Source organism: Camelus dromedarius, chromosome 16 (assembly GCF_036321535.1).
Source record: "Camelus dromedarius isolate mCamDro1 chromosome 16, mCamDro1.pat, whole genome shotgun sequence".
Classification (NCBI taxonomy): Eukaryota; Metazoa; Chordata; class Mammalia; order Artiodactyla; family Camelidae; genus Camelus; species Camelus dromedarius.
Genome location: NC_087451.1, coordinates 18,377,779 through 18,393,685, shown reverse-complemented (window position 1 = coordinate 18,393,685; position 15,907 = coordinate 18,377,779). Strand labels below are relative to the sequence as shown.

Here is a 15,907-nt window from a genome sequence, read left to right as displayed (position 1 = left end):
TGTAAGGAGGGGATGCTAGTCTGGCCACCTCCTGACCCCCAGTGTTGGGAGGGGGTGGAAGGGTGGATATATTGGCATAACAGCTCAGCCAGAGATAGGCACCTCACCCTCATTCCTTTTCTTTTCTTTCTTCCTGTATGAACAGATTTTCCCTTGGGTTTATTTAACCTAAGGTGAAAACTTGACTTTTTCCCACCCTAATGTAATACCACACAGAGGATTTAGGGGGTTTTGGTGATTTGGGGGCTTTTGGAGGTTTTAGGAACCAAGGGGAACCCTTCTCTTCTCCCTGGGAACGTCCCACTTCTGGACGAGGACAGGTTTTTTCCCCCCCTTTTCCTGTTCCTTTCCTCCATTTGACACCAGCAAAAGTTTTAAAGATCAAACTGATTTGGCTGTAAATGAAGAAACAGTACCAAAACAAAATGAAACAAGAAACCCAAAGAACAAACAGAAAACCCTAAATTAACTCTCAAGTTTGGCCACGGGGTTCTACATATACCAACACAGGGGACACAAACAATGTAATTAACACAAAGGTGGCAGTACATGGTACACAGGGTCCCAAGATGACCCTGCCTAAACCCCTGGTGGAGATCCGAACAGGTACCGTGGTCATACACTCTTCCTCTTTGTCATGGTTTCCTAGCTGTAATCAGACATCCAAAATTCACCTCAGAGGACTTTCTTTAGAAATAGTTGAAACTGTCCCATTTTTTAAAGACAAGTACAAGGCAAACCAAACAAACGATGCACACAAATGCTAGCATCCATTGGGAAAAAAAAAAAAAAAAACGAGAACATTTCACAAACTGAGTAAAAATCCAGCAACTATTTCCTCAGGGTACCCTACTCAAATACAAAACAAACTGGTTCATTCTGGAGCAAAAAAGCCTTAAACAGAGAGGAAATAATGTTTCAAACTGTACACCCTGAAGCCACTTACCCTACTGCATGGAGCCCATTGGCTCCCAGAAGTTGATTCCTGGCTCCAACTGCCAAGCGCTGGGGCAGCCGGTGCCACTTTGGGAAATTTGAAGGAAAGATCCTCAGGACAGTTGGTCCTGCAGCCGCTAGGGCCTTCCCAGAAAATTCCCCAGCCGGGACTGGCTGGCCACAGCAGCAAGACCCTTGGCTGGCCAGAATTTGTTACCAAGACCAAGTTCCCACTGCTCGCCGCACGACAGGCCAACAAGTCTAGTGACAAATTGTTGTGGCGAGGAATAGCAACTTTATTCGGAAAACCAGCAGACCAAAAAGCTGGTGGACTAGGACCCCCAAAGAGCCATCTTCACCAAGTTGGAATTCCAGCGTCTTTTAAACTAAAAGGGGAGGGGGTCAAGCCCTGGTTCCGGCCAGACTCCGGAGGGATGGGTTAATTTCACCCCCTTGCCATTCACAGGTGGGCATGGTCTGGGTGTTTCCTGTGAGCTCAACATAGGTGTTTTAGCTTAATGCTCATTTTCTGGAAGACAAGGTTCCCAGAGATGGGCCATTACGTATAATTTAAGCTTATAGGCAACATCCCTTCGGCGATTAACTTGTAATGGAATATGAAGGTTCCTCCCTATTACAGTGATACAAGTAGACTGGCAACTGCATAAGACTTATAATCAGCTTTATTGATCACGGACACCTGTGTTTTACATGTCACACAACCTCAGGATGTCCACCATTGTGGGTCTCCTACCCGTGAGGTCCTTCATAACTGGCCCTCCACGACAAGCACCAGAGTACCCACGCAACTTGCCCACATCCCACACGCCCTTGAAGCCTCTGCTCCTGCAGCTAACTGCCTTTTCACTGCTGGTTTTCCACTTCAGAGGCCCAGAAAGAACCTCCTTGGCCCAGCTCACCTCCTGCACGTGGCTGATAACGTGTATTGAATCTAAAGTCGGGGTTGCTGCTTGTTTGACAGCCTCTGGGTGAGGGCTGGGCCAAGATGCAGGTCTTTATTCAAACATTAATAGGCACCCCCAAGGTTCCCCGCACAGGGCCAGATGCTCTGCTTGAAGAGATGAATAAGCCGTGGCCTCAAGAAAGAGGGAGAGACCTATTAACAGACAGTGACGCCAGAACTGTCACCAGGTGAAAAGCAGAAGCCATGGGAGCTGTAGGGAGGTGTTGCTTAGCTTCTGTGCATCACAAAGTCAGATCCACAAGCCAGGTTTCCTGGAGGTTTACACGTGGACTAGGACAAGCCGGACTGGTGTCAGAAGCCAAGGCAGCCCAGGGGACCAGCCACTCCCGCCTCTGCTCTGTCCACTCTGGGCTCCTCTCATGCCTTCCTTTCCTCTCTACTTTGTCTCTCTCCTCTTTCTCCTGTGTGGTCTCTGCTTTCTCAGGGCTTCCTCACCATTTGCCCCATGGTCTTGGCCCCAAAGCGACCTCTTGGCTTCCCTCTGCAGACGCAGCCAATTGGGCCTTTGCCGCCTTAACGCCAGGAGGCAGCAGGTGCAGGCGCGGAAGGGTAGCAGTTGGTGCGCTGTTTACCAAGGGTGGTGGGTGTGGCCACGCGACCAGCGCCTTCCACCCCCTCACCAACCCGGCCAGCTCCCAACACATTTAGTTCCCCAAATACCCTGTTTTGGTCTTGTTCTCACTGCTACAATGGAAGACGCACTATTATCCTTCCCAGCAGGACAGAAACCTGATGTCTTGCTTTCGAAAGTAATGGTGGCAGGGGCCCTTCGGAAAAGTTCTCAGCCTCAGAGTCCAGGGTCCTCAGGTTTACGAACAACTCCTCCAGGTGTGATCTCTGTCCAGTCCCCAAACTATTGGCTAAATCCTCAATTTAACCACCGTTTCTATTATCACATATAAACAATACATCACACACACATGTCCCCTGCATCACATAAGACACGCTGGGGCAAATCCACACTTGGACCAACAGCCAGCATGGAGGAGAGCAGTTTGGGGTGAGGGACAGTGAGTAGAAATCCTCATCCCTTGAGGCCCAAGCCCATGCATCGCTGCGTGGGTCGCTGGCTCCAGGCATCTGTCACATTTACAGGAGAGCACTTTGTGGCAGTCTCCAGAGGGGCTGTAGCCCACGGGCAACTCTTGCAGAGTCAGCACGTCAGAAAACCTTCCCCTGAGGTGTCTCCAGGAGGGGCTCTTGCCCCCCACACACCCCCTCCGCAGTCCCTTCCCGCTAGTAATGGGACCAGAGTTGAAACTCCCTCTGTCTTTTTCCAAGTTTCCTGGGCAGGACCATTGCCTGAGGGACTGAGACTTCCTGCCAAGGAAGTGGTGGAGTCAAGCACCTGATCCAGGCCTGGCTTTTGTCTTATTTTTCTTTTTCAGGGGGGGTAATTAGGTTCTTATTTATTTACTTATTATTTTAATGGAAGTACTGGGGATTGAACCCAGGACCTCATGCATGCAAAGCAAGCACTCTACCAACTGAACTATACCCTTCCCCCAGCTTTTGCCTTTTTATAATGAAAATTCCACCAAACTTCGCGGGCTGCCTGACAGCTTGTTTCTGGGGACGTCTTGACTTCCAAGCCAGAGCCAGAAATCTCAGCTCAACAGGAAGCCACTCCCTTCACCTACTGGCTCTTGGCTGGCAACTCGGAACAGCTGCAGCCGCCCCGGCGGCCAGGCCTGCTGGCTCCGGTTCTCAGCCATCACCACCTCACAGAGCTAAGGCCCCAAGCCAGCCCGCCGAGGCCCCTCGACAGACAACAGAAGGGACTCCTCTTGTGAACAGGGACAGTGGGTCTGGCGGATCCAGGACTCTGATTTCCAGCCTGCCTCCCTCACTGGGACCTCAGCTGTCTGATGGCTGGGACCTTGCTGGGTGACTGTGTGCACAGAGCACAGAGCCTAGGGCGTAACAGGTGCCTGACAGAAGTTGACTGGATGGATGAGTAACGATAAATGAATGTGTTATCTTCCCAGCACCCTCCCTTCTACTGAGACTGTTCTCCAACTCTGCGACCCCAGAGGATCTGCCAGCAACTTAGAGACACCCCTAAGCTGGCCAGAGCCCATGGGGCAGGGGGCCAGAGAGGGGGGATCCTGACCCAAGCCAAGCCAAAGAAAGTCCCTCCTGAGAATTCTGTTAAATAGGAACTCAGGAAGTCGGTCTCTCTCTTCTGTAGGAGCCGCAAGAGATGAAATTACGATGCACGAGGCACCCATGTTCATTCCTCGCATTTTATGCGGGGTGGGAGAGAAGGCAGCTGATGCACCAAGACAAGCAGAGACAAGAAAGGACCTCCCGGATCCCAGCCCTGATTCCAGAAATTCCTGAGACCCAGCAGCGCTTGTCTCCTCCTGCAGGCTGGTTGCCTGACACCTCCTTTGATTGAGGTACCTCAGCATCTTCCAGTAAATCCCCCTTATCTTCGTTTTAAAATATTAGGATTTAAGAAAAATAAACAAATAGAAAGAAAACAGAAATGTCCCATGACACAACACCCAGGAAAACCCTTCTGACAATAAAAAAGCACAAGGACCTACTATACAGCACAGGGAACTCTAATAGATAACTAACTAAATAGATAAACAGCAAGGTCCTGTGGTAGAGCATGGGGAACTATATTCAATATCTTGTAATAACCTATAATGGAAAGCATGACTGGGACAGTATGCTGTACACCAGAAACTGACCCATTGTAACTGACTATACTTCAATTTAAAAAAAACCTATAATGGAAAAGAATCTGAAAAATAATAGATATATATAATTGAATCACTTTGCTGCACACTTGAAACTAACACATTGTCAGTTGACTATACTTCAATAAATTTTTTTCAAAGCAATACATGCCATCACGAGAAAAGCTGAAGAGTACAGAAAGACATAGTGAAAACTGAATGCTTTCTTCTTTCCACCCAGTCCCTCTCCTCAATAATTAACAGCTTCTTGTAAGTTCAGTTCTTCTAGCCCAAAGTCCAGCATGTGTATGTATGAATATAAGTATGTAGCTGGGAATATATATGTAATATATAGCTGGGAGGGCACAGCTCAAGTGGTAGAGCACATGCTTAGCATGCCTGAGGTCCTGGGTTCAATCCCCAGTACCTCCTCTAAAATAAATACATAGACCTAATTACCTCCCGCCTGCCAAAAACAAAAACAAAAACAAAAACAAAAAAACAGTTTGTTCAAATATATGAGAATATGCAATACAATGAAGATAAAATTTTACATTACTGTTGAAAATTAGGTTCCTTAATAAATGCCTGTGGGACAACTGGAAAACCAGTCATCAGAACGGACATCAGACACTCATCTCTCTACCAGGTGGATCAGATACTCGAATGTGAAATGAAGCCAAGAAAATCCTAGAGTAAAACAAGGATGGGTGTACTCATCATCTCACCTCAAGAGGGAAGAGGCCTTTCTTCCCTTCCCTGGAGCCCAAAATCAGAGGCCATAAAAAGAGAGAAAAAAACGCAGATAAACGTCTATAAGGTCAAAAACAAAATCAAAGGCAAGCAAATGACAAACGCTGAGAAAATACCTGCAGCCAGCGGCTTATCTCCTTTATTAATAAAGTGTTCGTAAAAGCCCTAAAAAGCTGACAAGGTGGTGAACTCACCTGGGCTGCTGGTTTTCCCCTCGTCACATGTAAGCTCTTCTGTGAAACTGTGAGGAACCCCTGGGAAGAGAAGGTGGTGGGTCCTGGTGTCAGAGGGAAATGAGTGCCCTGGGCGGAGGGACTGGCTCCCTAGAAAGAGATGAAGATGGTAAAGAGTCATAATAACTAACTTCCAAAAGAGAGGGCAGAAATGGGGTGGGGGCAGTGAAGAGAGGGACGGAGGGAAAGAGGGACGGGGGAGCAGCTCAGCGGACCCCTCGGGGGACCCCTCGGGGATCCGGGGTGCTGAGCGCACCCAGGGCGCCCCAAGGCCCTCCCCAGGCAGCGCTCTCTGCACCGACTTGGGTAAAGAAGTAAACAAAAGTCCTTGGGACTTACCGGGACAGGGAAGTCCTTACCAGTCATCTTGTCAAAGGAGATGTCTAATTGACTTTTCGCTTCAGGACAGATGACAAGCAAATGAATCGAGAAGGAAGTCTCAGTATCGGAAGGGAGAGGACCTTGGCGGGAAGTTTCTACGACCTCGTGGGCCTGGCTTCAGGGAGTGGGACCCGGTGGAGACTGCGGGGCGACTGGAGATGTGGAGATGCGCCGCGGGTTTCTGTTGATTTTGAAAGTTTGGGAGAAAAGGGATTCCGAGTCAGAGAAAAACTGCTAGGAACTCCCAGCTCCTGAACAGTCTGATGAGGTGGGATACAGGAAGCAATTATAAAATGATACGTGTGTTAGAAAATAAACATGGTTACCAAAGGGGAAAGGCTGGGGAGGGATAAATTAGAAGTTTGGGATTAACAGATACACACTACTATACACAAAATAGATAAACAACAAGGACCTACTGTAGAGCACAGGGAATTACATTCAGTATCTTGTAATAACCTATAATGGAAAAGAATCTGAAAAAGAATACATATATACGTATAACTGAATATGCTGTACACTAGAAACTAACACAATACTGTAAATCAAATATGCTTCAATGAAAACAAAAAATAAAGTAATTAAATACAAATATAGACTAGAATGATTTTTTAAAATGATATGTACTAGGTCCAGAGGTTCATACTCCTAAACTCTTACTGACTTTTAATACCGTTAGTATTTACACTATTAATAGCAAAAGTAAGTGACAACAAGTTTCTACTGTATAGCACAAGGAACTAGATTCAATATCTTGCAGTAACCTGTGATGAAAAAGAATATGAAAAGAAATATACACATGTATACATATGACTGAAACATTATGTTGTGCACCAGAAATTGGCACATTGTAAACTGACTATACTTCAATTAAGAAAAAAAGGGAGTGGAACTCACCAAGGATTTACTGTATAGCACAGGGAATTATAGTCAATATCTGGTAATAACCTATAATGGAGAATAATCTAAAAAAAGAAAAAATTATATTGATATAGATATCCAAATCACTTTGCTGTGCACTTGAAACTAACACATCATAAATCAACTATACTTCAATTAAAAAAAAAAGTGGAACTCAACTTTCTCAAAGCAGGCGTGTAAAACAGACAACCACTTTGGAAAATTGGGAGTTTCTTATAAAGTTAAAAGCAGGCATTTCCCCCCAACCCAGGAATTCCATTCCCAGGAATTTATCCAAGAGAAAAGAAGCTTATGCCTGCAAAAGATTTGCACAGGAACCAGAACAGCAGTTGCTTGGTTGGGAGAACTGACGGGAAGGGGCACAGAGGAGTTGATGACAATGTTGTCTGTCTTGATGGGGTGGTGATTACACCCATGGACACATTTGTCAAAACTCACAAAACTGTACATCTAAGATCTGTGTATTTCTCTGTATATAAATTATTACTCAATTCAAAAAATTATTCATTTAAAAAATTAAAATAAGACATATTGTTTAAATGCACAATAGGGGACTACTTATAGAGCATATACCTCAGTATTATAATTCTTAAAGGCCATTTAAAATACAGTTGGCATTCCATAGACGAGGATGCAGAACCCGTGGATACCGAGAGCTGACTGTATTTACCATAAAAAGGGGGAAATATCAGTAAACTGAAGCAGAAAGAAGAAGTGATAAAGAATAGCTGATAGTGAAATGGTAATGAAGGTTCTCTCCTCTCAGCAAACCCACGACCAGGTACCTTCATGGATGAGTTCCACCAAAATTTCAGGGAGTAGGTCTTTATTTTATATAATTTGTTCCAGAACACAGAAAAATAAAACAAGCCAACTAGTATTATGAAGTTTTTACTCCAGCTAAGGACAGACAAGAAAATCAAAATACAGGCCTCATTCACTTAGGAACAAAACTGTGACAATCCTAAAAAAATATTAGTCAACCAAACCCAAAAGTTTATTGAAAAAGAAATTGTCCAATTGGATTAAGTCAAGTTTGTCCTAGAAATGCAAGGTTGATGGGCTACCCCACAGTCCTCCTTCCTGACGGAACCCCATCTTGTCGGGAGCAGCGTGTCCCCAGCCCTAAAGAGTGAGTCACAATTAGTCACAGTCATGCCCTGCTCCTCTGCCAGACACTCAGAATGTGAACCTCCCTTGCAGCTAGAAGCACCCTGATCCATTTCTGACTAATGACACTAGGACAAGTCTGGTGGGGGAGGAAGCGTCTGGGAAAGTTTATCCTTTGCTGGTGAAAGGAGAGTCACTTAAGGTAAAGCAGTTTTGTGTTTCTGTTCCTGCTCCCTTCCTTTCGTCAACAGATTTTTTCCTTTGAATGCGGCAGCCAAGTTGCAACCATGAGGTGACCAGCATGAGGACAAAAAGCCAGTGGGCCAAGGATGGCAGACTAGAAAGACAGGCTCCTTCTACTGGATGACACCATCAAGCGTCTGGACCACCTGATGTGGCCCATCTCCAGACTGCTTGTTAAGAAGGGACTGCCCTTACTTATATATGCTGCATCTTCTTTATCCATTCATCTATTGATGTGAATTTAGGATGCTTCCATATCTTGGCAAGTAGAAATAATGTAGTTGTTAATAGCGGGGTGCATCTATCTTTTTGAATTAATTCTTATTTTGTGGTTGGCTTTATTCCTTTGATAACTATGTAAGTTTAAAAGGCTAAAGCTCTAAATGTTCTTAGAAACAATGAACAATACATATATGTAAAAATTTTTAAATGTGCAGTATATTGTGTACATGCATTTACATGCAATATATTGTATATGTGCAGTCAGACTGTAACAATTCTACCTGATAAAACTGAAAAATCAAAAAAAAAAAAAAGGACTGCCTTTAGGTTTTAAGATACTATTGCTGTTATTCTGTTACATGCAGCTGAGGCCATTTCCACCAATTCAAATGGTTTATCATCAGAAAATCTACTACTGTTATTAATTGCATTAATGGACTAAAGGAGAAAGATCACATGATTGTATGATCAGAAATAGAAAAAACTTGGAGTGCAATGCCTAATTTTAGCTTTTAAAACTTCAGAAAACTAGGAATAGAAACAACTTATTTCACTTGAAAAACATAAGTTAAAACCCTTCCATTAACATATTTAATGATGCCCTCCCTGTAAACATGGGTATAAGACGGGATTGCCACTACTGCAATACTGGGCGTCATGACCAACGTACTAAGATAAGAAAATGAAATAAGCAGTATGAACACAGAAAAGGAAAATATAAACCTGTTGTTACCTATAATATGATTACCAATGTAGAAAAAGCTATCAGAAATAATAAGCAAACTATTAGAACCAATAGGAGAGTCAGGGACTTTGCTGGATACAAGAAAAAATTAATACTAATAGCTCTCCTTTACAACTTTAATCAGCTAGGAACTCTAGAAGACAAAATATTACTCACAATACTAATAAGATCTATAAGGTATTCAGAACTTAAGTTAACTAAGAATGTTCTTTACATTTATATAAAAGCTTCATGGAAAAAAACTTGAAACTGTTAAAGGACATAAAAGTTCAGTGTAAGTGGAAAGATGAACTATTTGTTTGGGTGGGTTAACTCAATATTATAAAGATGTCAGTTTTCTCTAAAATAATATGTAAGTTAAGTTTTGGGGAATTTGACAAACTTATTCCAGAATTTATATGACAGGAGAGAGATACATGAATAGCCACATCAGTTTTGAGAAAGAAGAGAAAAGAGGCGGGAATCACCCTGCCAGATGTTAAAACACAGCACAAAAGCTATAGCAAACAAACAACAAACACATGGGTGTGCACAAAACACAACTGATACAATTTAGTAACTGACAAATAAAAGCAGGAAACTGAATAGAGAGCGTAGAAACAGCCCATGTGCATCTGCAGCTTGTGACAGGATAAAGGCAAGAGGACATCAATGAGGCCAGGTTAGATCAGCAGATACGGTACGTAGCCAGCTCATGCTATGGAGAAAAAAGACATACAGCTGTATGCCTCCCTCACACCACATACATAAGTAAACTCCAGATGGATTGAAGAATTTAAAACATGTTAAAACTGTAAAAGCTAACAGGAGAAAACGTAGGAGAGTATTTTTGTGACCTTGGGGTGGAATTTTCTTAAACAAGATACCAAAACCATAAACCATAAAAGGAAACATTGATGGATTTGGATACATTAAAATTAAAGAACTTCCGCTCAACAAAGAGCATCATAGATCCTACCCATTTCTACCTGCCTACTCTGCTTCCATTCATTCACTTACTCAATATTTATTAAACACTATGCCAGGCACTGGAGCTGTAATAGTGAACAAAATAGGCGACAGTGAGTGTGAATACTGAAGAAATGTAGCTGGACTGGCACTGCTGAGCAACAGAGCAGGGCAAGAACATTCTCCAAAAATGACATCTTCTCAGCAAACGTACAGGTATTTTGGCAGGATCATTGTGAAGACTATAATAAAAAAAGATACTAGAGAAAGCATATAAAAGTGAGGCATGAGACAGAGAGAGACAAGCCAAGGAAGTGTCTTATCTGATGTGGTCATTCCTTCCTCAATCGGTGCGCCAGTTTCTACCCCTTAGAGGTTGGGCTATGTTTCTGAGTGCCTGCTGTCTCAAAGCTTGCCTTCAAGAAGGGTAGATAGACATTAAAATAAAGTATCATAATAGCTTTGGGAAGGTTGTAAGGAACTTATAATACAGTAACTAACCTAGTCTGGAGAGATCAAAGAACAATTTCCCATCTAGAAATGATGCAGAGCTAGAGGCACCAAATCATCGCAGCCCCACTGATGGAGCCCCCATTCTTAGAGTCCGAGGGACCCCAGGAGCCACCCAATTAGTGGCTTTGCCATGCGAACACTGGATAGAAACATCCCATTCCCCCTCCTGACACATAGGATCAGTTTCATGAAACCCCACTTCTGTTTCTAACTTTTGTTTTAGTCGGGTTCTTTTGGTTACAAGGAAAAAGGAATAAGCTTAAATCACCTAAAGAAATAGTTTCTCAGCCTTCATGTCAATAACTGATTCGTGCAAGGATCATCAATGGATGCTGGTACTTGTGGCTCTGGTTTGATTGGGAACAGGATATTTACATGCTATCAAAGCATCTCCTCCACAAACGTGCCTCTTAGTCACAAAAGGAAAAATAGAATCTTGGTCATGGAGAAACTGGGTGCATTCCCGTTAACCAAGCTCTCAAAATTTTAGCATCACCAGTAATGTGTCAAATTGATAGAACATGTCTCCTGATATGATGTACTGAGAAAGACACATTATTCATGTAGTATTGCTGGCAGAAAAACAACCAGAATCCAAGCATGAGAAGCATCAGATAAACTGAGAAAAATTCTACATAATGCAGGGATAGTCTATGTAATTACTAGACTACAGTTTTCAAAAATGTCAAAGTCATGGAAAATAAAGACAGGTTAATGAACTACAGGAAACTACAGAGATATGGTCCTGGATTAGATCCTGGACTGGGGAAAAAAGCTATAAAGGACATTTTTTTCAGACAATTGGCCAAGTGGGAATATGAACTGTGGGTTGGGTAACAGTATTGTATCGGCGTTAAATTCCTGAAACTAATAACTACACTGCCATTATGCAAGAAAATGTCCTTGTTTTAGGAAACGCATGGAAATAGTAGCGGTAAACATGATGTCTCCAACTTACATTCCAATGGTTCAGGGAAAAACGCTTGAGAGAGAGAGAGAAAGTAAATGAGACAAAAGGTTGACAAATGGTGAGTCCACGCCAACTTGATACATAAAATTAACCATCACACCATACGTGGGATGTTTATTGTCAAGTGCAACAAATTTAGAAGTTTGCAATAAAAAGCTAACCAAACCCACCTGAGAGATTTCTGTTATTGGGAAGATGAAGTAGATGTAAGTTTTCCTATTCTACCTGCTAAGTACAGCTAAAGCCCTGGATATTTTACATAAAGCAAGTAAAAGAAGATGAAGATGGAGAGAAGGCAGAAAGGCTGGGGATCTTGGGACCCAATAAACAGCACGTCAATGCTGAGTTCCCAGGGTTTTCTTTTTGCTCTGAATGTCCCAGTCTTGGAGGTAAAGAAGTCAGTAATCTGGAAACACCCCAGGCACTGCCCCAACAAAAATCTGCTCTCTTGAGCCCAAGGACCAACAAAGGAGCAGCCTAATAAGACAGAAAACTTAGAAAATAACCACTTGATTCCAGCCAAATATTACAGAAAAACTGCGGCCCCACCCACACCCACACCAGCAAAGGCCAAGTGGTGAGCACAGATTTCCACCCTCCCCAGGCGTGTAATGAGGCACCCGGACATCCTTGCCAGGCTGGTTTCCACAAAGGCCAAGGAGGGAGTGGGGACCTTCACCCTGGCCAGCTGGTAATGAGGCCTCCCACACTCAGGGTCAGTGGAGACCACGTGGGAGCCTAGATTTTCATCCAGGTTGGCAGTAATGAGGCACCCCTCCCCCTCCCCTCCTCTCCCCCCCACCCCACCCCCGTGGTGGTGTCAGAGGAGGCCTCCTGCAGAGTCAGAGCTTTCACTATTTCAGCAGGAGTGAGGCCAGCCTCACTGCAGGGGCAGTGGAGACCAGGGTGGGGAACTGGAACTCCCACCCTCACCCAGTACACGGCAACAGAGGCTGAATGGGGAACTTGGACCTGTACCTCCACCTGAGAGTAATGAGGGAATGCGTCCCCCTTTCCCTGCCAGAGCAGTGGCAGAAAACGCCAGCTAAAACAGAAGGTTTAAATAAGATTTAGAGTCTCAAAAAATAATTTTTAAATGTCCATGTTTCATTAAAATCAGTCATCGTATCAAGAACGGGGACGATCTCTAACTGAATGAAAAAAAGATCATCTGCAGCTGCCAACACCCAAAGGACACTGATGTTAAGATTATCTGAAAAATATCTTAAAGCAGCCATGATTGTAAAAAACGCTTTAACAAGAAATTACGGAGGTGCTCGAAACAAGCAAAGAAATAGCGTCAGCAAAGAAACAGAAGATCTAAGAAGGACCAAATGGAAAGTTTAAAGCTGAAAAATGTAGTAACTGAAATGAAAGCTCCCGGAATGAGCTCAACAACAGAATGGAGGCGACAGAGAAAAGAATCGGTGAACTGGAAGATTCAACAATAGAAATCACCCATTCTGAACAACAGAGAGAAAAAGTCTTAAAAAAAAATGGTCTCCTGTGGGATCTGTGGGACAATAACAAAAGATCTACCATTGTGTCATCAGAAAGAGGGTGAGACTGAAACAGGCCTCTAAGAAATAATGGCTAAAAACTACCCAAATTTGGCAAGAGACATAAACTTACACATGGAAGAAGCAGCTGAGCAAACTCCAAACAGGAGAGACTCAAAGAATAACCCAAAGATAACCCCCCAAAATAAATATGCAACTACCCTATGACCCAGAAATTGCATTCTGGGCAATTTTTTCCCCCAGGAAAATGAAGACTTGTGTTCACACAAAAATTGTAAAGATTATAAACACTAATGTTTATAGGGATCTATTTTTAATAAGGCAACAGCTGAAATCAGCCCATATGTCCCTCTGTTGGTAAACTGATAAACTGTGAAACATACATATTAGGGAATCCTACTCATCAATTAAAAGAAGTGAACTCTGGATGCACATGACAACCTGTATGAATCTCCAGAGAATTACACTGAGGAAAAAAAAGCCAGTTCCAAAAGGTTGCATACTGTTTGATCCCATTTATATAACATTCTTGAAATGACAAGATTATAGAAATACTGAACAGGTTAGTGGCTGTCATGGGTAAGGAGGGGTGAGGATAGGAAGGAGGAGGGTGAGGTTATAAAAGGGCAACATGGGGGATCCTCAAGGGGATGGAAATGTTCTGGATCCTGACAGAACAATGTCAGTATCATGGTTGTGATATTGTATGTACTACAGTTTTGCAAGACATTGCCACTGGGGAAAACTGGGTGAAGGGCACATGGGATCCCTGTCTTATTTCTTACAACTGTATATGAATCTACTACTATCTCAAAATTATGTTTAATTTTTTAAAAATCCACCTGAGATTAAAAAAAAAATCTTCGTAAATAATTGCACTTTAAAGAAAGAAAAAATAGAAAATACAAGCTTTAAGCTGGTTATATTGCAAGTAACATTCCAATACTAATTATTTTTTTTAAACATATGATTTTTGAACTCACCGAACTTCAGAATTGGTTTGATGCATCTCAATGATGCCAAGAACCTGATTTTTTTCCATTTTTTTCCCCATTATACCACCTCTGACATTAGCTTCATCCTATGTCCAGATCCCCTTGTGATCACAAGATGGATGCCAACAGCTCACCTGGAATTACATTTGTCCTTGTCCACATCCAGAGAAAGTATGTACACCTTAAAATCCAACAGAAGTCTTGGGCTTCATTATAAAAGGACCAACTTACCTCCTGTTTTTGTCCTTGGACCAATCACTCTGACCATGGATACCCTGACCACATTTGTACCAGGGTACTTGTTTGGACCCTAAACTGTGTCAAAGAGGGGGAAGTCTAGTGATTGGCTTAGGTCCACTCATGCAGCTGGGATAGAATCATTCCCACCAGAAATTGTAAGGATGGGGTATTTTCTCAAAAGGAAAACAAGGAGGAAAAGTTGAATGGGTCTTGAATAGACCTCCAGCGAATGTCTTCTGCAAACACTTTAAGAATGAACCACAGCTATAACACTGAATTGGATTTCTTCAGATGCATGCAACAGAAATCAACTGTGTAACTCAATCCAACACAGACTTCTTGGAAAGATGCAGAAGCTCAGTGGATACAAGTGAATGCTGGAAATGCAGGACTGCTAAGGAATCAGGTGGCTCTGCTCAGTATCAGGAACTGTTCTACAGCTTTTCCTGAGCACTTTGTTGAAATGAATGAAGTCCAGTTCCATTTTCTCTTCTTTCGTCACCTCATTCACCATTTGAAATCCTGGGAGAGGGAGTATGGTTGTCCAAGATTAGGTCACATCCATGAGCTGAACTCAAGTGCTGATAGGAAGGATGTAGTGGAATAAACTTCCAAAGACAATTGGGGTCCCAAAGCAAGAGGGCAGGGTACCTACTCCCAAAAAGTTTGCACTCATCTGGGGAGCTGTAATCTCCCAAAAGGAAATGAGGGTCCTCTTATTTACAGGAATAGATGATGGATTTAAAAAAGACAAATATTCATCTTAAGTATTACAAGATAAAACATAGATGGCACAAAGCAGTCCTTAAATGAAAAGTATAAATTAAATGAATTTGCCTGAAAAGCAAGAAGACTGAAAATAAATGAAAAGATTTCAACTCAAGAAGGTAGCGAGAGAACATGAAAATAAGCTCAAAGTATGAGGAAGTATTAAAGATAAAAATAGATGCTCCTCATCAAATAGGTAAAAAAAAAAAAAGCAATTGACTAGTAAAAATAATAAATCTGGTTCTTTGACTAGTCCAATAAAATAGACCAACCTTTGGCAAGTCTGGTGAAGAAAGAAAGGGGGACAGGGAGAGAAGAGAGAAAATGTATATAAACAACATTAGGGGCCATAACTACAGATATGGAAATTTTAACAAATGATAAAAGTATAAAATATTCAAACTTGCACTAATAAATTTCAAGAGTCACATGAAATAGATATTTTATCAGAAAAACATCAGTTACCAAAATTGACTCAAGATGTAGAAACTTGAACAGACAAATAGTTATTGGAAAGGTATTCGAGGAGCTATCCCCCAAACGGCATCAGGTCCAGATGGTTTTATAGGTGAGTTCCACCAAAACTGCACGGAAAAACCCTACAATATCTACCTTTTCCAGAGAACATAAAAATGTCCAACTTATTTTACAAGGCCAGCATAATTCTGACAATAAAACAAAACAAACAAACAGAAAAAGACAAAGATCTTCAAAAGAAGTCTATGGGCTACTCC

The 15,907-nt window shown here is 42.5% G+C and overlaps 1 non-coding gene across 1 annotated transcript; it reads right to left on the bottom strand.

Moving 5' to 3' along the window:
* Positions 1–3,350: 3,350 nt before the first annotated feature.
* TRNAA-UGC (transfer RNA alanine (anticodon UGC)) lies at positions 3,351–3,425 on the bottom strand. The gene has a single exon. It is a non-coding gene; the product is annotated as a tRNA-Ala (tRNA).
* Between the last annotated feature and the right edge of the window lie 12,482 nt (positions 3,426–15,907).